Here is a 22,990-nt window from a genome sequence, read left to right as displayed (position 1 = left end):
GATTCCAACGAGAGGCGCTGGCCTGCGAGAATGTCTGTATGAGAATCGCCTAGAGAATTGAAGCAGCGAAAGTATCAGCGCCTGGACCCCACCCTCAGGAATTCTGAATTAACTTCTCTGCACAAGGGCCCCAGCAGCATCTACAAAATTTCAGGTGAATCAGATGTGCAGCCAGACGTCAGAAGGACTTGGACAGGGAGAGATGCTTTGAGGAAGGGTCAGGCGCTAAATAAATGCAGTTGGGTGTTCCTGTCATCACATTTTCCACTCACTTTGGCGATCCCTGAGATTTCAGCCCGGCTAATGTAAAGATAATGCGATCATGACCTGGTTCTGTTTTGTTTTTCTTAACATTGCTTCCAACACCCTCTGCAGGCCATTTCTTTGAGACTTAGGCGTGGTAGTTCACTGCCCTCAACACAAATGCCCCCACTGGTGAGCCCCTCATGGAGCTTGTGGGGACTGTCCCGTGGAATGTCATACTAGCCTTTCCCAGGGTGGGGGATGTGGTTCCGGCATGGATGGGAACCAGGTACAAGGGGAGGGAAGTGTTTTGGATGGATAAGGCACTTAATTTCGGTCTCCAGATCTTACAACTAAGGGTCTGCAAGCAGTCGCAGGTTTCTGTGAATGAAGAGAACAACTCAGAAGTCTCACCTTGACAAGATAAGTGCAGCAATTATGTTTAAAAGAGTAGAGAAGAACATTTCAGCACAGACTGCAGTAACTAAGGACGGGTTTCTACCACGGGGTATAATTGAATTAACGCTGAGATCTGTGCTCCTGCCAATGCCCCTTCGCCGCTGTTGTTTGCGCAACGCCAGGACCCGAACTATGAATCAGACCTTCCTAATGGTAGAATTTCAGCATAAGAGAGAGAACACCTTCTGTGGGTCCAATACAGTTTCTGCTGTGAGAAATAAATAGTGCCCATTTAACCAAAAGAGTGATCTAAGGCACTGTTTTACGCATGTTTGTATTACTTTGTTAATGGAATAGCTTTTCCAAGAAAAGCTAGAGCACATGTGCTTATATGGTGCTTCACGTTCACAGATTTATACAGCATTAATTCTCAGTAGAATCCTGGGAAGGAGGCTGAAGAGTGTGCTCATCCTCATTTTATGGAGGAGCAGATGGTGATTTACAGTTTAAATAGTCACAAGGCTAGGAATGTGGTCACCTGGGGATCAGACTCATGATCTCGTTTTGGTGCTTTTTCTGTTTTACAACTTTTCACTTTTTTTTTTTTACCTCGAGCTTTAAAAAGTAAAAAATTTTCTGTTTTCATTTTGAAATGAAAACGTCGAAAATTTTTGCCTAGGGACTCAAGTAAGCCGACCTTTACATTCATCCAGCCCCTTTAGAACCATGACGTTTTCTGCAGAGGGTACCCTGAAACATTCCAGGTCCCAATCCTGATCACAGAAGCATAGGAGGAAAAGTATAGGAGGCTGGGTTAAGAGAAACCGTCTGGATCCCTAAAGTAAACTCTCCCGAACATGTGACTTAGCTCCTTGTGTTGCTGTTAGCAAAGCTGAGTGATGTGCTCACATGTGATGCTCTTTTACTAGGAATAGAATGTTACATTTCAGTAGATACAGAGTCAGGTAGCAGTTTCTGAATGTGGAAGAAAGTAACATGGTTGCGAATACCCATAGGTATTATTTGCCATGGAGGAAGTCGACTCCGTTTCTATTTGGAGCCTATCTCACAGAAAACAATACACGGTCATATTTTATAGCGCCATATGGGTTATAAAAATACCAGTGGCTCTATGCTGGACATGCCATAATCTCAGGAAGGAACGGAGGTGAGCTTTGATCTCAGTGGCCTCTACTCTGAATTATCATTTCCAACAGCTCCTTTTAGGCATTGTGGTGACTAGTCCCACCCCCGGGTAGTAGAGAGACGACAATGTCTCTCCCTCCCATAGCTGAGAAGGAGCTTCGGGAGTGCCCTTTGGGAGGCTATGGAAATATCTGATACTTACTATCCGTGTTCCACTCTGAACTTAAGCTCACTTCCTATCACTTCTCTAAGGTGTGATAATATTTCTCATTCTCTTACAACAGAGGAATGTCACCCTTGACACTTTGTGCTGACCTTTTCCTAGAATATCCCCCACAGTGCTTTCTGAGAGTGTTAACTGCTGTTTGGCTCATTTTTCTGCAGTGGAGAAAACAGAAGCCCACCCGGCACCCAGAGGAGATTGTGCACTAAGCAGGTGGTTCCGACCAGCAGTGAGGCAGATCTGCCATTCCCTGACGCCGTTTCTGCGGTTTGTCTGTGCTGGGTCACCAGGTCTGAGAGCCGTGCCTTGGAATCCTTTCTTTTTATAAACTCTTCCTCTTCCCTGATCGTCAGGTTTGGTCGTACCCCGGCCACATTCATCCAGACCGACAAACCTGCTTTTACAGCAAACAGCGTCGCCAAAGAAAACAAGACAAGAGATAAATTGTCTTTCAAGGGTTGGCTGGCATCTGATTGGAATTAGGAAAAATTAATTTGCCATTACCTGGGCACTGTAAACCAAGCTCTGTTGGCGGGCCTTGTTGCCACAACCCTCTGCCCACCGCAAGGGAGGGGGAAGGAGTCACAGTCACTAAGACAATAAACAGCCATTTCCAACCTGGTAATATTTTATATGAACTGGCACTGCGATGCTGTGTATCATTTGTCCTCTGATTCCTTGTTCCACGTTGCCTCCCACTTGAGGCCAAGAACATTACAGCTGGGCCAAAGAGTGGGTGGAAAAATAGACTTATTATTAACCTATGTTGAAAACATGATGGCTTTTTGAGTGTCTTCATTCACAGATGTAGTCACACAAGATATTAATGCTCTTTCTTAAACATGGCAGAACAGAGTCTTCATTTAAACCTCTTTGGTCCGGGTCTGTGGGGCACCAGCACCTCAAGGGAAAAAATTAGCCCCTTGAAAATGACTTTCTTCTTTGCATGTTCGTATAGCCTGAATTCATAATTGGGCTATTTTTATTGGTTAGCGGCTGTATTATCATATAAATCCATGAATATGTAATTTAGAGTCATTTAGACCTGTCGTTCCACGGCAACCCTGAGCGGCACACGAGCCTTGTTAGCGTCTTTGTAAAGGGAGAGAAGACACGGAGACTACTTTGCCCGAAGCTGCTCAGCCTCTGCTGCGGCCCATCCAGGTTTATATAAACTAGAGCGTTCTTTTTTTTTTTTTTTTAAAGATTTTATTTATTTACTTGAGACAGAGAGAATGAGAGAGAGAGAGCACATGAGAGGGGGGAGGGTCAGAGGGAGAAGCAGACTCCCCGCCGAGCAGGGAGCCCGATACGGGACTCGATCCCGGGACTCCAGGATCATGACCTGAGCCGAAGGCAGTCGCTTAACCAACTGAGCTACCCAGGCGCCCTAAACTAGAGCGTTCTGATCGCCTGTTTGATCAGAACTTCCGTCCGCGTGGACTCCACCTGTCCGTAGAGCATGTCACCTCGTCCTCTCCTTTATTCCCCGCAGTGGCCCCAAGACTGGGCAGGGTGGGGTTGGTGTATAGCACAGGGGTCTGTGGTTGAGGGAGGTCGGTGACTTGCCCGCGTTCGGACACCAGGAACTCAAGCCACCCTGTGGGACTCGGGCCAGTGCCTGAGCCATGACACCAGGCGGTACTGCAAATTCCAGGGTCCTTCCATTGCAGGGTGGAGCACTACACCCATTCTCTCCATGAAAAAGGCTTTGTGGCTTCAGGAGCAACCATTCGCATCTCGAGTTTCAGTTCCCATAAAAGCAGCAGATGCTAGGGGAGCAAAGGGTTCCTTATCCAGTGTCACCGGGGAAAGAGAAAACCAGAATCATTTTCTGCGCTCTCCAGGGTACAGTTCATTGTCCACGTCTGTCCAAGGGAAGCAGCAGTAACATTGATTGACCGTCCCTGTCCCTCGGTGAACCACCCTCTGTTAAACAATACACAGTAGAAGTGACACCGACGGACGGGCTCCGGAGGGGCGGGGCTGCCGCCCCTGCAGAGAATCTCAGTCCTGTTCAACCTGCAGTCAGAGGCAGGGGGAGGGGCAAGCACCCCTTAAATCTCCATTCCCGGGGCGCCTGGGTGGCTTAGTCTTTAAGCATCTGCCTTCGGCTGGGGTCATGATCCCGGGGTCCTGGGATCGAGCCCCACATCGGGCTCCCTGCTCAGTGGGAAGCCTGCTTCTCCCTCTCCCATTCCCCCTGCTTGTGCTCCTGCTCTCGCTCGCTCTCTCTCTCTGTCAAATAAATCTTTAAAAAAATCTCCATTCCCAAATGGATATTTAGGTGCATGGAGACCCAAATCTCCCAATTCCTGCATGCTTCCTTTATGGGTGTGTATTTACTGCTGATGTTAAGTCATGTGTTGTTGAGGGATCTTCTATATCTCTTCTGATGCCATTGACAGATTTCTTAAGGATATTTCTTGATATTTCACAAATGTGTTGTTGTGGCAGCTTCGAGGCGGTGGCAAGATACCCTGTTTTAATGGAAAAGTTGAGTTCCACTGTATAGGCAAGGTCACCTGGTAAGCAGACTCCATCTAACTTTGTCAACGTTGCCAGCGATCTATTGCTTTAAATTGGAATCAGCTGATAGTTGGTTCCACCGGTTTGAACTCGGCAGGGTTCATCTGGAACCTGCTGGTGCACATGAGATAGTTGTTTTATCTGCTGTTTGAGACTGATGAAATGTGCAAAAGATGGCTGTGTAATCAGTCAGGTATCTCTCCAGGTTACAGTTTATTCCGTATGGCAGCATACAATCTCAGAAATAATTATTCTGCTGCAGTTGAAACATGGGAGCCAAAGGCAGGAGCTGATAAAGCAACAGTATTCAGCAAGTCCTTTTCTGAATTGGGCTGTTGTATTTTGTTATCTTCCTAGAGGGAACACACGGGTTGTGATGGTCAGACCTCCTAGGAGCCTGAAAAAGCTTAGGGCAGCGGCCTGGGGGACGGATCACTTAATCTGGAGCCAATGTCTTTTCTACCTTTGTTTGATCTTTTGTTTTTAGATAAACTTGACTAGAGGAGACTTCTCCTTCCCTCCTCTAGACCTAGGTAGGCCCCTTGGAAACAAGGATGCTGATGCTTAGAGTTTTCTTTTGTTCTGAAAGCAATCAAAAGATATCTGAAGTTATGTGAATCTGAAAAAAAAAAAAAAAAAAAAAGATTCTAGACCAGTATCTACTTTTTCACGTTTTACTTTCATAGCCAGCTATTGAAGAAGACCTGAAAGAGAGGTCATTTGGTCTGCTTCAGATCTAGCATCTTCTACAAAGCTCATCTAAAGGAAAAACACCATAGGGTTTTGGGTTTGTTTTTTTTTTTGTTTTTCCATAAACTTGAAGTCTCAAGGGATATTTATTCCTGTTTACCAAGATGTTAGCAGTAATCCATAGACAACTTACTGATGTTTCGAGGAAGACCCAAGACTTGGAATAGAATCTTTTATATAAAGTTCTGTTGATGAACTTACATGACCTGTCTTTGAAGCAAAAGTGGAATGTAAGTTTTTCTGTGTATAGGAAAAAAGAATACAACAAATGGCATTCTGGGGCAGTTCTCATCTTGCGGACCAAGCATCACATACCTGTTGGGTAAGCAAGGATACCTTATGGACAGGGGTTTGTAGAGCAGGGATGAGTCTGATGTACAGTTGTGTGATTACTTTTTACAGATGAGAGATTAACAAGACAAAGATGATAGTTTTATTAGAACCCAGGAGTATTCTCTCTGGCGCCAGCATCTTTGACTGGAGGCGCGAAAAGCCATTTGGTTAAGGAGACATGTGAGATGCTTTCTGTTTGTTCCTCTGAGTTTTTACCCTCCTTGTTTCAGTTGCTAATTGTCCCTTTGCCTCTTCTTTCCCTCTTGAATATGCAGCACGCTCCCTCCGAACAGACTTCCATCCCTCCAGCCAAGGGCTGCCCCTCTCATTACTTGAACATGGGTCCTGCTTCCTCTTGCTACCAGCTACAAGTACCAGAAGCTGTCAGGCCTGGGAGCAGAGCAGGCCCATAGATTACTGCTCTGCCTACAGTCTGGATTAGACACATCGGGCTTAACAAGGGGGATTGATGGATGTGGCCCCCTGCCCTCCTTTCTGAGTATGCCTTCTCTTGAAAAATACATTTAATTACATGGAGTCCCTTTCTAGTCACAGTTTAGAGCAGGCCCTCCAGACTCCTCTCAGCTTGTCTGTTATGAGGAAAAAGCCATCAATATTTTAAAAGTTGCTGACAGGCAAGAAGTTAGCCCCGATGCCTGGAAACTTAGAATTTTTTTTTTTTTTAACTCTCTATGAAATCTATTCATTGCTTCTCTACAGCAGTACTGAGGAAGGCTTAGCATAGAACAGGGGACGTGATGAAGACTAATGAGAGAAAACCAGAGTCTTGAGGCGTCAGATAACCTAGATGTGTCCTGATTGTATGGCCTGAATTTCTCACCTGGGAGCTTTCCGGCTTTTTAATCGCAACTAAGGAGGATTAAAAAAAGAGGTGAATTTATTAAATTTTTTTAATAGAATGAAAAAGCCAGCACCCAGAAATGCCCCAGCATCAATGCCACAAAACTGGGTCATGGGAGGTGTGGTGCATTCCAGAGAAGATCTCTGAGGGCAGGTCTTCCAGGGACAGATTTTTGACAGTCCTTCCAGATTTCTCATTGTGGTTGCAGAGAATGAATGGGTGTTCACCTTCACCTAAACTTTCCAGCATTAAGGAAGTGCTCCCGTGAGGGGCTGGTGGGGGAGGACGTTAACTCTTCGGGGCCACTAAAGAAGCTTTATAAATAGTTTGCAAGAACCGGTGAGCCTGGAGGATTTCCAGCTGCCTTGCAAACTTGTTCAGGGTCACGTTTATACATAGCTGTCTCTCTGCTGTTCAACCCCACCCTTAACTCCATTCAAAATACTAATTTTCCTTTGTTCTTAGATCACAATACTGAAAGCCTCTTCTTAGACCAAAGATATATTTCTTTTTTTTTTTTTTTTTTAAAGATTTCCATTTATTTATTCATGAGAGACAGAGACAGAGAGAGAGAGGCAGAGGGAGAAGCAGGCTCCCAAGGAGCAGGAAGCCTGATGCGGGACTCGATCCCAGGACCCCGAGATCACGACCTGAGCCGAAGGCAGACGCTCAACCATCTGAGCCACCCAGGCGCCCCCAAAGATATATTTCTGTACACCTGTTTAGATTCACATGAAATCACAACCAAGGAGGATTAAAAAAAGAGGTGAATTTATTAAATTTTTTCAAATACCTGCTACGTAGATACTCATTGCATACACCTTGGTGTCTGGTACACACTGTTACAGTGGAGCATGTGCTTATTTTTGAATATTCTTAAGAGGGATTTAAAACAATTACAGAGCTATGCAAGCACCAGAAGGGCTAGAAGACACCTCTCGCTAGCTCATATCTCACCCCAGGAAAATGGTCCAGGATAATGCTCCTCCCCTTTGCCATGTCCAGACCCCCCAAAACCTCTGCAGGTCAGATTTCTGTGCACACCTGCACAGTACCCCATGCCTGGTGCCCACACTCATTTGAGAATGCTAATGGGTTAGGGCAGTAGAGGAAGGGAGTTGGGAGTAAGCCTGAATTACTGGATATGCAACTTTGAAAAAGTGCTCCTGGAAAGAGTAAGGGAGGAAAAACTGAAAGAGAGGACAAAAAAAAAACTTATTTGTGGACTAAATCTCACCCTACAAGCCAGTGGAATTAAGAATTGCTCATCGCTGAGGACTGAAATGTAGACCTGCCTATCAAGAAGTATTACCTCTTCCTCTCAGTCTAGCTAATTTTACCAAGTGGTTCATTCAAAAAAAAGAAACAGAAGGAGGAAGAGGAGGTATTCTAACCATGAAACCAACTTAAATGCATCATGCACGTCATCTACCTGATTTCTCTAGAGCCATCCACCGCCTTCTGACTTTCTGAAACATAACTCCGACCTCCCCGCGTGTTTGTATCAGCCACGTCAGGCAGGTGTGCTGAAGGTGTGGGCAGAGTGGCCTGACATGTTTGTTATTGTTTCAACTGTGTTTTTGTATCTTTTACCACTAGGTGTTGCAGTAACCGGGGTAGGCTCACATCCTGTGATAGACCCAGAACCGTGTCAGGGCCTCAGACACAGCAGAAGTCTCTTTCTTGCTCATGTTACTAAGCCTTTCTGGGTGTTCTTGGTGGTGGGCAGCTTTCCCCCACCTGCTGGTCTGGGATCCAGCCAGCTGCATCTTCTGGCTCTGCCTTCGCCTGGGGGCCTTTACTTTTTCCCTGTCTGATCCATCCAGAAGAAAAGGAAGGAAGATACGGAGAAGTTAGGTCCCATCTATTAACTGGCCTGGGGCTCCTGGGGGGGCTCAGTCGGTGAAGCGTCTGCCTTCAGCTCAGGTCATGATCCTGGGGTCCTGGGATCGAGTCCTGCGTCGGGCTCCCTGCTCCGTGGAGAGCCTGCTTCTCCCTCTCCCTGCTGCTCCCCCTGCTTGTGTGCGTGCACTCTCACTCTTTCTCTATCAAATAAATAAAATCTTAAAAAAATAATAACAGCTCTGTCCCTGAAGCAGCAAATATCCCCCGCACTCACCTTCCCTTAGACTGCCGTGAGTTACACGGCAAGAGGCTAGCAAATGCACTTCCACGCCAGTCCTGGCCGGTGGAAGGAGAGGATGAGCGTGTGGCCACAGCAGGTGGCGTCTGCCATGGGGGTCTTTCCCTGAAGAGCTTCCCACACTTCTTAGAGAGTAAGCCTCCCTGGGGACATCTGTACAGATTTCCAGCCCTTTGCCCGGGACGTCCACACCCAGTAGGACCCCGGGGTGGGTTCCAGGAATCTGTTTTATTGCACACACTCCAGGTGGTGGTGATCTTTAGGAACGTTTGAGAAACACTGTTATAAGATGCAATTGGATTGTAGAAAGGTATTATGTGCATTTTTGCAGTCCAAGGCTGGGAATCATGTTATAAGGCATGGTGGCAGACCAGATGAACCGAATCTAACTCCTGGCACCCTTGTTTGACTATCTTTAGCCTTAGAATTTGGCTGTCGGCCATGTTGTATAGACAAGGTTATGCTCTGACTCCCCCGGGTAAACACTATTACAGATCTGTCCATACAGTTATTCTACGGTTTATTTTAGACCCAGAGTTACTTTACGGTTTATGTCAGATACTTGGAATATAGCAGCTATGACAGCTCTTAACACATAGTGTGTAAGATGGACTGGGAATGAAATCTTAGGAGTTTACTTTGCCTCCCGTCATAACGTTGAATCTTTTAGAAACCTACCACCATAGGAATTAAAAAGCACAACAGAATTAGATGAAGAGTGATTGAATTGTTTATCAGTGACCTCAGTCCAAACATGAAGGAGGGAAAGCTCTCCACCCAGCCTTCTGCACATGTCAGAAGAATGACATGAGATGTGAGGAATTCTGTTTGTTGCTCCTCACGGCACACTGGAATCCCGGACGACTTTCTCGGCTACCCAGCAGTCACGTGGACCACGTCCCTCCCGACGGATCAGAGCGTGCTCAGCGAATTCACACCAACTTTAACATTAGCCCAAGACAATTACAGTTGAGAAGGTGACCCTTCCTCCCGCTAACATGAAAAGTGCCCCAGGACAAACCATAAAAGATCCCCCTAACCTCCACTGTTGGGGATTGCCTGAGCTCTTGATCTTCCTAAGATTGAATAAAATCTAGAACTAACCATGAGACCCTTCATGATGGGGGAGGATCTCCTCCAACTGCAAAGAAGTGTCATTATCATTTATTATCTGCACAATTAGGCCGCCGAGTGAGTATGGCAGAGGCTTGGCAGTGGAACTGATCTGTGGTGCCCAGCGCCCTGTAGCTCACTGCGGAGGATTTTGCAGCCTGCCCTGCCTCCCATCCGGGTCTTAATAATCTTGTGCTCAAAATCCACACAAGCAGCAGCCCTTAAGTCCAAAAGAGCTACAAGCTTGGAAATCCATCTTCAACCAGTCATCTCAGGATGGAAGGGGGAGGCTGCAGGAGATTCCTTTTCTCTTTTCTCTAAAGGTTTCACAGAAGAATAAGTGTCATTGGTAATGATTGAGAGAAATGAAAGTTTTTAGATCAAATCCTGCTTCTGAGTGTGTGCGCGGCATGGGGAAGGCTGGCTGATAGATGGCATGTTCTTCTCGAGTGAAACCAAATGGCTGCTAATCAGTGTGTGGCGTGTAGAATTTTCTGTAATCTTGAAATCAAGGAGATATTTCACTTTTCCCTCTGAGGTTTTCTAGGGAGAGATTCTGTAGGCAAAGAAGATGAATCTTCTCTCCACCTGCTAAAGAATGAGCACTTAAGTCTACAACTAAATATTAAATACATCAAGTGCACGGACCGTGTATTATATTTTTCTTGTATCCATAATCTGTTATACTTACTTAGTTTCCTGAAAAATGGAAGGCTGCACTCAGTGGATGTGAGGGGTGAGATTTAGAACAACGAGGCATGGTGGTCTTTGGCACACAGTCTGTGTCGTTGGATTTGGGCCCCAGGGTGGAAAGTGAGGACCAGGAGAGTGATGGAGAGGGTGTGTGGAGCTTTGTCTGCAGTCGCCCTGTGGTTCCCACCTGTTGTCCTGGGATAATCACTGACATTACCCCCTTCCACTTTCCCAAGTGTCCCCACTGGCATGAATTCTTGAATCATCCTAGATGTAGAAGAAGGCTTCCTGGTGCCCCTAAAATGATACCCTACAGTAGAAGGAAGAAAAGCAGCTAATCTTTCTTCCATGGGTTCTAGGTGCCAGATTCTGAGCTTGGTGCTCTGTATACGTGATCTTACTAAACCGATGGAACAAAATCTGTCTCACTCAACCAGTAGACCACACCTATCTTAGCTCAGAAATTGGTCGCCTAAACCAGAGCCCTTTCTCCGGAGGTGAACAGTGTGTTGCATGGACGGTTTTTATCTCTGGTCGCCCCAATCAGGAAGGCTCGTGGAACATGAAGTCTGAAAGAAAGCCGTGTTGCTGTGGGGCAGACAGATGGGAAAATGGCCCCAGGACAATCCATCAAGAAGTAGATGCCCAGCACCGTGCTGCGCCTTGTGCAGGGGACCAAGGAGCCTTTCAACGTGGCCCCCCGGCACTCAGAGACCTTCAGGAGTCTTTAGATAGGCCTGATACTAAGGCCACACCTCCACTGTGATTAAGACAGCAGTTTATAAGACGATCAGTGATTTTCTTCTCGTGTCTTTTCACGGTGATGGCAACTCTCAAAATGAAATCCAGCCCCTGGAAACCCCTCTATTCAGGGGGTGCCTAAATACACTTTGGACACATGTACCCCAGTTCTCTTCCTCACATTTTCTTCCCCTGCGTCCCCTGATCCGAGACATTTAGAGTGCCCTCTCCTTGTGTGCAGCCCCGTGTCCCTGTTTTCCCTCCTCTGTTGTTGCTGACATCAAGGGAAGTGACAAGCCTGTGGTTAAACTCCGTTTATAATAATGAAACCCGAGTGTGCCCATTAGATGGCGACGGGCTTTATTTCACATCACAAACTGTTTTAGGGAATTTTTGCCCCTTGGGGGAGTACCACCAAGTGTACAGTTGGCTAAAATTTTGTTGGCCCCTGAATAGGGAAGTCATCAAAATGATTCCATTAAAATTGATTGACACTTCAGAGGCCATGTAAATGGATGTTCGGAGTAGTCGAAGACCATGCAAATGGGTGAACTTGGCTAGTTCCAAGTAATTACTTCAGAAAGCAAGACAACAAAATCAATTCCAAACCCTATTAAAGGGTGAGTGGTCATCACTTACAAAAGAGGCTCCCTTGTCTCCCTCCATCGAGAGACCAGCGGGGAGCCATGCGACATTGTGGCAGGCATGTTGATGTGGCCTTTCTATGCCTCGGTTTCCTGTGTTGTGACATTGGGGCGATGCTGCCTTGTCCCTCACCTGTCTCTTTGGGCATGGGGCTTGTGGAGGAATGTAACCAATTCAAGGTGGACAATAATCTGGCACATTTATTAAGCACTTTGATGTCTATGTCAAGAGCTGTGTCCTCCATTTTCATCAATTATGTTGTTTAATAGAATAACCCTGTGGTGTAATTGCTGTTACTAACCCCATTTTACAAATAAAAAAACAGAGGTTGAAAGAGGTTAAGAAATTTGTCAAATGCCCAGTCAGTCTAAAATGCTGATAAGGGGTGACTCCTTCACTCACCGGCAAGCTTTATGAATGAAGCAGGACAGAAATATTCGGCGTCGCTTTGAAAACTGTCATAGTCTCTGCCATGAGAACTCCGGGCCCAAGGATACTTGCCTTTTATCCCCGGAACATCAATTTATAGTCGGCTACAAAAGCGCATTTCTCATATGAGTTCTGCTGTTCCAGGCAATTTGTAAAAATATCTCCCTCCCTGATCTCCATGCACATGAAAGATGACTCAGTTACCATGGGACTGGGTGAGACAGTTATCAAGGCCATAAATATCAGCTCTTCCGAATCCTCCACCACAGGAAAAAGACCAGAATCAGTACAGATCTTTACCTTAGCCAGGATGCAGTTTTGTGCCTCTCCATTTCAGGGTGACCAGAGAGACCAGAGGTAGGAAGTAGATAGGAGTTTCCACACTCTGATTCTAGGGAAAAAAAAAAAAATACCTTGGTTCTAACTCAGATTGAAATACCTCTTAGGACAGTGCAGCCCCAGCCTTAGAACAGGCCCGTAAAACATTAGAATACAGCGGTACCACAGATGAGTGCTGAAATAACTGAGCTGAGCTTTATTTTACCCAAGCTAACGATACAGGGCCCGTAAGTGAGGTGTCCATGAATGTAAGTGACCCCACCATTGAAGCAGGATCAAGAAGTTGAGACTCACGAGACTGGTCTGGCCAGAAAGCATCATACAGCCCAGTGTGCTGAATTGAGAATCCTAGGAAAACAGATATGATTTCAACTTACTCTCATTGCTGCTAGGCTCCTAATTATAATGCCATCCTGTCCTCAAGAGAATTCATCCTACGAAATAAACTTATATTAGAAACTTCCTTTTAATGAGGTCCCTCAGTACTTTGGAACCTAAATCCTTTTTAATTGGATTCAGGGTAGAACTACCTTCTACCACATTTAACCCTGGGATGCCTTCCTTCATCTCTGTGAAATTCTCTTGGTGAACTGACGCTGACGCCCCGCTCAAGTGGCCAGGCCCTTGGAGAAGGAGCAGTTCCTGCCGTCGCCATGGGTACCCATCACCGCCTCATCACCCAGACTCTGAGGAGACTGACCCGGGCCGCCACGCCGGTTTTGGGGAGACTACTTGCTATGGCCTTCCTTCCAGTTGGCTTGTCAGGTTCGACCTAAAGTTACTTTGTTTTTCTTACCTTCAGAGAAAAAATAAGGTCCTCCTGTCAACTCTAGAATTAGTCTTTTAAAAAATGAAAACCAAATCCACATTTCGCCTGTTACCTTGCATTCCAGAGATCTAATGACGTTCCCAATAAAGGAGGCTGCTCGCCTGCTTCATCCTGTCCCCCATGGCTCCTTCACAAGCAAAGGCACCAAGCCTCTGGCCTTCCCATGCTTAGAGCGGAGTTGGAGCATTCAAGAAACAGCTAAATGCAGGGCTCGTGCTATCTGGGGGAAAGGTGACATTAAAATTCTTCAGATACTTTTACAGCTATTAGACATTTGAAGTGGTTCAACATAAGTGGGTTTTTTTCAGAGGCCCAGGGACTGGGAGAGAGCAGATTCCAGCATCTTTGCCCTTGATGTCTTTTTCGATCTGTGCTGCGTTCTTGTTGGGATTTACATAATAATGGTGAGGAAGTGTTGCAGGGCACACAAAGCTCTGCACATTCGTCCTCAGTTGCTTTCCCAAAAGGCTTGAAAATGCAGTAGATTTAATCTAGGTCAAAAAAAAAAAAAGAAAGAAAGAAAGAAAGAAAAACTCAATTTTCTTGGCAGAAGATTTAGAAAGCGTGCCTGAGTTCGTTCACAGGGCCATGGGAGTATCAGGAGATGGTTCCTCCAGGAGAAGGCCCCAGGGCAGCAGGAGGTTGGTGGTGGCCTAGATCTGGTGGCCAGTTAACAGAATGTGGTCACGGCGGGTCAGGTATGGAGTCTGAGGAAAGCGGTCGGGGCTGCTCGGAGTGGGTGAGATCCCTCTTCTCGCCTTGGTTGGAAAATTGGCTGAGGTTTGCTGTAGAGCAGTAACCCTGCTGGGGACGGCAGTCCGGGTCGGCTAATTGGATGCGGTTTTATTAAAAGTTGATTTCTACAGGATGTGGCATTTGTTTTGGGCAGCTGTCATTCTAGCCAGGGAAGTCCCACTCTCAACTAGAGGGAGGGAAATAAAGCTTGTCCCAGGAGACTGTCCGAAGTTTAAAACGAGGGGTGTCTAGGTTATAAGAAGATATTTTTGGTGCCATGAAAGGAGGTGGCCGCCGTTCTGGGGATCTTTCAGAGGAAGGCAGAACCTCTTGGTGGCTCATGGCATTTTCTCCTCTGATCGGCGGCATTGATGTTGAAAGGTGCCGTCAATCAGTAATTACCCGGATGGTGATGCCTTTGCTCTTAGCTACTTGTGTGATCGTGGGAGGAGAGTTAGGTGACTAGCATTAACTAATTGGAAAATCCCATCCATGGAAGAGGTACAGAAGCCAAGAAAAAGCCATTACCTGTTAACTTCCTCTAATTTTTTTTCCCCCAGTTTTGAATTTAAAGCAAAAAAGGGGTGCGGTGCAGAACAAAACCCCTTCATCTTCTTGCAGGCCCTTCCCATAGCTAACTAATGTCTGCTTTGATTGCTGCTTTTGTTTTATTCCTTTCCTTCACTGTGGCCGTCCTGGTGCCGCGTCCAAGTTCAGAGGAGCTACGCTAAGGAAGGTGTGGTACACAGGTTCACAGAAACGTGCCCAGTAAGGGGCCTGGATGTTAAATGTGGCTTGTGAAATCAGAGCATTAATGGTGACGGCCCATCTTGCGCTCCTCTAGAGCAAGCCAGGTTGTGAGGACAGAGTAGAAGGGATAAACACCTAGGACCATGGCAGCCATGACTTAACAACGTTGAATTTGCGGGGGGTCTTCCCTGTCAGGGCCAGCTCTTGGAGGGTAGGCTTTGGGCTGAGGAAGGGGATCCATCCATGCCTCTCCAGTGGACCAGTTCGCCTTCCGAAGGGTCTTTGTGGGTTTAAGAATGGCATCCCGTCATTGTCTTTTTCCTCAAGTTGCTAAGGGGTCACCTTCTAGACCACTGGAAAACTACTTCCCGTTTTTGTTTTTGTTTTGTTTTTAAGGTCATTGCTGAGTTTTCTTTAAAAATTTAATTCAGGGGATTTTTGATGGGGTTTTTTTAACCTTTAACTGCTTTGTAGAAACTGAAAGTCGGGGGTCTTGGCAAGGGTGAGGCCAGTGATTGATAGTCGAAAACGTGTGTGGAAGATTCACTTGAGCACAAAATGTACCACTTAGATCAGCAACCTTTGGACTCTGAAAAAAAAGTATTAAATTCTCTATATAGTGGCTAAGATTGGGGGAGAAAAGAGATTACAAGGGGAATCAAGTATGGGAAGTATGTCCTCTTTTGACTTAAACTGGTTTGTGTGCTCCTGACTTGACAAGAAGCCAAGATCCCAATTGCAGTTCAACTTGTGTAAGGCAGGCACCTGCTTTGCTTGCAAATGTGCATACAAAAGAGAGCTTCATTCACAGAAAGAATAAAAACATAGCGGGTTCACTAATTTAGCCTTCGTCCCTTGATCTGTCGGCCCCTCGGAATTCAAAGGCAGCCTTGAAAGGAATTCTCAATTCACAACATGATGGCTTTGCCGATGTCCTGAATTCAAATGTATCTTGAGCTAAATATGTCTGCCAGGACTATTACTTTGTTTTTAACGGAAATAAGTTAAGTACAGCGTTCAGTCATCAGATGATCATTTTGTGGCTGTTTTCAAGTGTTTTATTGGCTGAGATTTAGAAAGTCATGTAAATTTCCCGTGTTTGGTATGTTGAATGGACTTGAGGATGTGAACAGCCCCATGGATGGAGTTCACATGGGAGACAGGTGTTCAGGGCACAACACCTGTACGCTCCAAACGTGATATACTTTTATTTTATCAGCTTAGCCAGAGTTGTGGGAAATCTTTTTTTTTTTTTTTTTTGCCGCCTTTCCTCCATCCTGATGTTCTTCTTCAGTTATAATAACTTAATACGGAAAATTACGTATTTCAGAAGATGTTCCACCATCTTCCACATTAAGATATTACAAAAGAGTAGCATCAAAAAATTAAAAAAAAAAAAAAGAAGAATCAACATTTACGACTAGAACATTCCAGAAAGCCCCTTTCTCCTATTTATGAGAGTACCTTTCAAGGAGCAACTACCTCAGTCTAGGCTGGTGGCTCCAGGAGAATCATGAGGAGTTCCAGTAGAGTAGCTGTGTGGAGGGCTGGCTCCCTGTGCAACGCGTTGTGAGTGTAGGTTGTTGGCGCAGGATCCGAACCTTCCATCCGGTAGCTGACCAGTGACTATTCCAATAACTGAAAACCGTTGAAGTCACTGACCTCCCGTCTTTAAGCCTGGGTTCTGTAGTACAAACTGCCTTGTCATCCATAGTTTAGAGTAAAAGACTTAAAGCTGTCTTTAAAATGGCGTCTCCACGGCATATTAATCCTTCGTTCCGTCCCTCCCCAGTGCGGCAAGGTTTGGAAACCTCAGAGGAAATTTCATTAATGAGTATGGTGTCGGTTTTCCTAAGGGCAGAGCTAGTTTTATTTTTTTATTTTTTTATTTTTTAAGATTTTATTTATTTATTTGAGAGAGAGAGAATGAGAGAGAGCACATGAGAGGGGGGAGGGTCAGAGGGAGAAGCAGGCTCCCTGCCGAGCAGGGAGCCCGATGTGGGACTCGATCCCGGGACTCCAGGATCGTGACCTGAGCCAAAGGCAGTCGCTTAACCGACTGAGCCACCCAGGCGCCCCAGAGCTAATTTTAAAACCTGGTTTTTGGTATCATTCTCTAAGGCTGTGTCCACACTGCCCTCCAACTGAAGAATATGAACAAGAGTGCTGTTTGACTCAGGGCAAGCCATGATAGAAACTGGTGATCTCTACGTAAGCAGTGCATTTATTTTTCTTTGTGAGTATTATTACCAAGAGTTTCCAAGTAAAGATTTTCAAGAGAAACAGCTGTGGTTTGAAAAGATTTGTGATAATCCAGATGGTTTCTTGGAGGATAAATCTACTTGATCATTTAAAATTAAAGTCTTTCAGTAAAGTTGAGTGTCTTTATGATTTTAAATACACTACTGATGTGTGTGTGGTGTGTGTGTGTGTGTGTGTGTGTGTGTGTATATATGTAGTTACCATTGGCCTGTCTTGCTTGGGGCTTTATCTTTGGAAACAGCAAAAACCTAACAGTGCCTCAAATTATTCTGCAATTAAGCCGGCAAAATACCGGAGGGAACTCTTCATGACAGCAGAAAACTCTTTGTGAAGAGATATAGTCAGACACCAACTACCCTGTTTGGAGAAGGTAGCGCTTAGCCTCTGTGGGAACTGCCACTCTCAACTTCTGAGACAAAATGGTCTACTCATATCACACAATTAATTATAATGCTGATTGCGCATTGCTTCACATGCAGAACATATGCAACCACATTGCTAAACTTGTCAAAGTGTGGGAATCTGGGTGACCAAAGTCTCCCAGTCCCTCTGACTCACTCTTTCGGGGCCCAGCCTCTACTTGCTGCTTGCTGACCAACCAGAGGCTGGCCTTCATAGAGGGCTCTCTGCTCCCCCAAGATCTTTCTAGGCCTTCTCTACCATCAAAGTTGATGTATCTTATGTCGCCTTCCTGGGAGCTCTGCTAGGTATGTTCCAAGCTAAGCAGCAAATTGAATTCCCAGGGAGATGTGAGTGGTCGGCCAGCTTTCAGAGGTTACCCCTCCCCAAGGTGTGTACACACTCACCAGCGTCTCGTGGTGATCAGCAGAGGAGTCCTTCCTGGGGCACCTGTTAGGCTCCACGTGGGCCTAACACACTGGTATTTGGTTCTGGAATCACCTCCCAAGTTTTACCCCCAAACCTATGGCACCCATGAATTGAAAAAGCCCTGGTGAGGAGTCACAGGGAGGTATTGATAAATAGACCCGTGAAAGATGGATTTGGGGTGGGCAGGGTGGCTCCGAAATGCAAAGCCCTTAATGATACAATGAATTGTCAAAACTGTTGAAAAGTGAGATGCTATATAGGAACGTGTGGGCGGGACATCATGTGTATCCTTTAGAGTTTCTGCAACGGGCAGAGACTCCTGAACGGGTGGATAAAGGTGGCAGGACTCGTCCAGCACACCTGCTTGTGAGGCTGTGTGACAAGGTAGAGACATGCAGGGCCAGCGTAACTCAGCCGCACTGAGCAGAAATTGGAGGGCCTGTTGCAGCACCTGACTGGCCAGACTGCATTAGCCCCCGCTAATCCCCCAGAGCCTCCTGCCAGGTCACTTCTGGTCTCAGACATGGAGCAGAACCTTCTTCGGCACTCCACGGGCAACTGGGAGAGGGGGATTCCAGAACGCTGCTGACGCCGGAGGGGTTGTCTCCTTGGTGCTTGCTGCAGCCGCGGGCTGTGGAAGAACACCTGCGAATGTAGGTGTTTAACCACCCACCTTACAAGGATGTTTGAAAAAGAACCCGTTAAGAAGGGAGGTCTGAATCGGACTGCGGAGCCATCTGGTGTTGCAGCTGACCTGAAAATGAATCCAGTAAATTTCAGACCTGAGTTACAGCTGGTGCAGGGAGATCTAAGAGACAGGTGGTTCCCTTAACAGCTGTACATCCAGAGAGGGGAGGCAAGAAAGAAAATCCCAACTTCGCTGAACCGTCATGGGTTTTCTGGGATCTGTAGTAGCTTCCTGACCTTTTGCCATGATAATGACTACATCAAGGCAAATAGTATTTCTCCCTTCCTTTTGTTGAAATAATCCCTGCAGGTCAATGAATCTAAGATTTTAAGTGAGTGTATCAAGTAATGGATGGATGAAAAAGACTCGTTATTAGCTGGGAGGGTACTCTCAGAAATAAGAGTCTTATATTGGTGGTGTACAGACTAATATCTCTTTGGGGGGAAAACCACAAATTACCATATCTAAGGTGGCTACTTGAATTTGTACTTCTGTATTTATCCTGCAAATTTTAAGAGAACTTTAATCAAACACTGTTTTTATTAGGTGAATTAGTATGCATGCTGAAATGAAGTGTAAGTTATTTTTAGCTCAAGAAAAGTAAAGAATAATTTTGACTTTTTAAAAACTTGTTCTAAACAAAACACTTTGGCCGTATATCCATGTTGTTTTGAGAAGGATTTTAGGCAGCCCTGGTTTTTATTCTTGGATTAAGAGGTAATGAAACTAAAGCAACTAAGGTATAGAGGAAGTAAGCTATTTCTGTCTAAGTCACTCAGGAACCAAATGTATGAAACCGAAAGTGGAGTCTTGAGGTGATATTCCCAATCCTGTTGTCTTCCCCAAAACCCCCGTGTTTGTGCAAGTAGTTCAGTGCATGAGGGTAAACAGCTGAGGCTACAAGCAGAGGCAGAAATTCAGCCCAGCCCCTGCTCGCCACGCCTGGGGTCATGGGGAGGAGCTGTGCCCACGTTTTCCAAAGGTGCTAAGTCTGTTTCCCAAGCACAGCACCGAGGGGCTGAGCTATTGGTTTGGGGGTCGGGAAGCAGATCACCAGTATCAACCAGGATGTTCTCCTGTGTATTATTACAACTACAACTAGACCTTAGCTTGGCATAATCTCTAAAAAACCTTTGTTTCAATGGGTAAAGGAGGCGAGAGCTACGCAGTTTGAAGAGGGTCTGTCGAGGTAACCCTGATTGCACAAGCTAAGAGGACACTGGATGCACCTGGGAAGAGTTTGAGATTTGGGGTATCTTCCCATCTGCCCTTTTGGACATGAGACTCATCTCCTCATTCCTTTCCTCTCTGCCTCCCTATCTCACACTGCTCACTTGTCCTTTCTCTAAACACACACATACACACATGCACGCACCACCTTCTATTCACTACAGACTTTGTTCAAGAGGAAAGTGCTTTAGCCAAATTGACACGAAGATGTAAATAGCTAAGAACAATTAGATGTTTCCATCCCCATGGGGAGCATTTTAATACTTAAATTGAAACAAACTGTACCTTCCTAGCGGATTTCAGGCAGTGAGAAGTAGTAGGGATTTTGTTCAGACGTTGAAGGCAGGAGCGCTTCTTTTATTCCCAAGACCGTTGCAGCTTGGTCGGAGCTCTTACGGTTGGACCCACACACGGGGTTTACTCAGGAGCATCATCTTTGCTCCTTGCGCTTTTATCTTATCATTGTCTTTAGTTTGCCATTTTCGGTGCCCCTGCCCGCCCTTCCACCATCCCTGTACGCTGGTCTGCACTTCCTTCTCAGCTCTGAGCCTGGCCACCCTGGCTTTCTTGTTCATCTTCTGAATTGCTTTCTCTCCAGGCAAGCACATGCCTTATGACTTCCACTCCACTGTTAAGTCTTCTTTCTTCTAAATAACCCCGTCCCAAAATCTGTCTGCATGAGGGTATCAGACTCTGCCCCTATCCAGAAGCTCTGGTTATCGTGGTTGAAGTTTCGATCTTCCCCATTGCTCCCTTCTCCAGCAGCCAACACCATAAGCCCAGGAGAGGGAGAGAAGAAGTTCCTGAGCTTCTGTGAGGGGCTTTCAGAAGGCAGAGGTTACAATGTCTCTCTCTGCTTTTCTTACTAGACCAAGCCCAGTGAAGCATAGTTGGTATTTCTGTCTTCCTCTTCTTCTTCTTAGAGTGATTGCAGTGGGTTGCTGGAAGCAGGGACTTGACTTCCCTGTTTAAACTTCTTCCTAGATCCGAAGCAATTCCTATAGCTGGTCTTGGGCTCACATCATGCCACTAAAGCCAGAGTCACTCATTAAATTGAACAGTTCAGTAAAAAAAAAAAAAAACTACAATCAGGTCAAATGAACTCTGGTCACAGGAGTCAAAATAGCTAAAGTGAAAAACTCATCTAAAAAAATGGTCAGTCTGGCACCTGGGTGGCTCAGTCGGTTAAGTGTCCGACTCCTGATATCGGCTCAGGTCATGATCCCAGGGTCCTGAGATTGAGCCCCATGTCAGGCTCCACACTGAGCTTGGGCCCTGCCTAAGATTCTCTCTCTCTCCCTCTCCATCTGCCCCCCCAGTTCAGTCTCTCTCTCTCAAAAATAAATAAATAATAATAAAAATGGTCAGTCCACTATCTATGATTCTTTCAAGAAACTTAATGATTTTCAATTTCTTCCATCATGTAATTGAACTCCTACATTTTAGAAGTTTCTAATCCTTGGATGACTGTAGTTTGAGTGCCAAGAAGCAAAGATTGTATTGTGCTTTGTCCAGAAGGTGAAGGTTTTGTGTATTTTGTATATTTAATCTTGGTAGACTAAAACAAAATCGAATATATGACAAGTTTCCAAATTTCTTATCTAAATGAGGAGGAAGCACCGTAGATGTATTTAGAAATGCTGAATGAATGGAATTGAACTTTATTTTCTCCCACTCTTTAAAGATTTTATTTATTTGTTTAGAAAGAGAATGAGTGAGTGCACGTGCATGAATGGGAGAGGGGCAAAGGGGGAGGGGGAGAATCTCCAGCAGACTCCGAGCTGAGTGCAGAGCCCGACACAGGGCTCAATACCATGACCCCGAGATCATGACCTGAGTCAAAATCAAGAGTCAGACGTTCAACTGACTGAGCCACCCAGGCGCCCCTCTCTACTCTTTTGAATGAGTTTTTGTTTTGAAAAACCGGAATGCCTGAGCCAACCTTTGATGGCTTGCAATGCCAACTCCCTGTTGTCAACTCTGCCATTTTTTTTTTTTTTTTTACTGTCCTTGGTCTTATTTACTTTATTCCCCTAAATAGAACTAAGGTTGATGCCAGAGTTCTGTGCATTTCTGTCATGGTACTTGGTGTATATACTCTGTTTGGTGTGAGTACCTCTCAAAGCCCTCCCCAACTCTCTGGCTCCATGCTTTAGGACCCTCTAGTACACTCAGGGTCAAATATTTACAGTCTTCATGAGTGCATCCCCCCCTTTTCTGCCTCAGCACAACTTACAAAGACAGCTCAGAGGCATTATCTTCTTTCTTTAAAATTTTAAACATTTTTTCCACCCCCTTTTCCCAAGCCTGGCTGTGCTAAGAACCTATATGCTGATGAACAGATCATTAACTGGTATCACTATCTAATTTAAACAGCTGCGTTAATGAGTATCTTTGGCTACAAACTGAAGAAGGGGTCAGCCATCCTTCAGAATGCAGAAGTAATGGTACAAGGCTTCAGCACCATTTTCTTTGGTGGAGGAAGTTGGTTGGGAAGAGGGGCTTGGGTGGCCTCTCCCGGGGGGTATTCAGCCCGGACTCCCAGACTCCCATCTGCTCTTGGAAATAAGGAATCCAAAAGTTGCTGGTTGATGTGCCGTAGCCATATCTAATAAGACGTGGGACAGTGTGTGCAAACATGGGTACGGGCGTGTGCCCACCCATACCGTAACTGAATTTCCAAACTGGTTAAAATAGCCCTGCGTGTTGGCCAACAAATACTGAGTATCTCATATATGGAACTTTGTGATATACACAATGGTGAAGATAAAAAAGAAGAAAGCAGTATCCCAGATTTTCAGAACCTTATAATCCAGTGGTCTAAACCATTGAGTCTAGAGAGTGTTTTAAAAATGTGACGTTCTAGGGCGCCTGGGTGGCTCAGATGGTTAAGCGTCTGCCTTCGGCTCAGGTCATGATCTCAGGGTCCTGGGATCGCGTCCTGCATCGGGTTCCCTGCTCAGTGCAGAGCCTGCTTCTCCCTCTCCCTCTGCCACTCCCTCTGCTTGTGCTCTTCTGTCTAACTCTCTGTCAAATAAATAAATAAAATCTTTAAAAAAAATAAAATAAAAAAATAAAAA

The 22,990-nt window shown here is 45.6% G+C and overlaps 1 protein-coding gene across 7 annotated transcripts in view; it reads left to right on the top strand.

Moving 5' to 3' along the window:
• Positions 1 to 22,990, top strand: part of CELF2 (CUGBP Elav-like family member 2) — a 300,840-nt gene that overhangs the window by 169,882 nt on the left and 107,968 nt on the right. The gene's annotated exons all lie outside the window — the stretch shown is intronic.

This window comes from Mirounga leonina, unplaced genomic scaffold (genome assembly GCF_011800145.1).
Source record: "Mirounga leonina isolate KUSES-001 unplaced genomic scaffold, KU_Mleo_1.0 Mir_175, whole genome shotgun sequence".
Lineage (NCBI taxonomy): Eukaryota > Metazoa > Chordata > Mammalia > Carnivora > Phocidae > Mirounga > Mirounga leonina.
The sequence above is the reverse complement of the archived record's forward strand: the minus strand, read 5'-3'. Positions and strand labels throughout refer to the sequence as shown.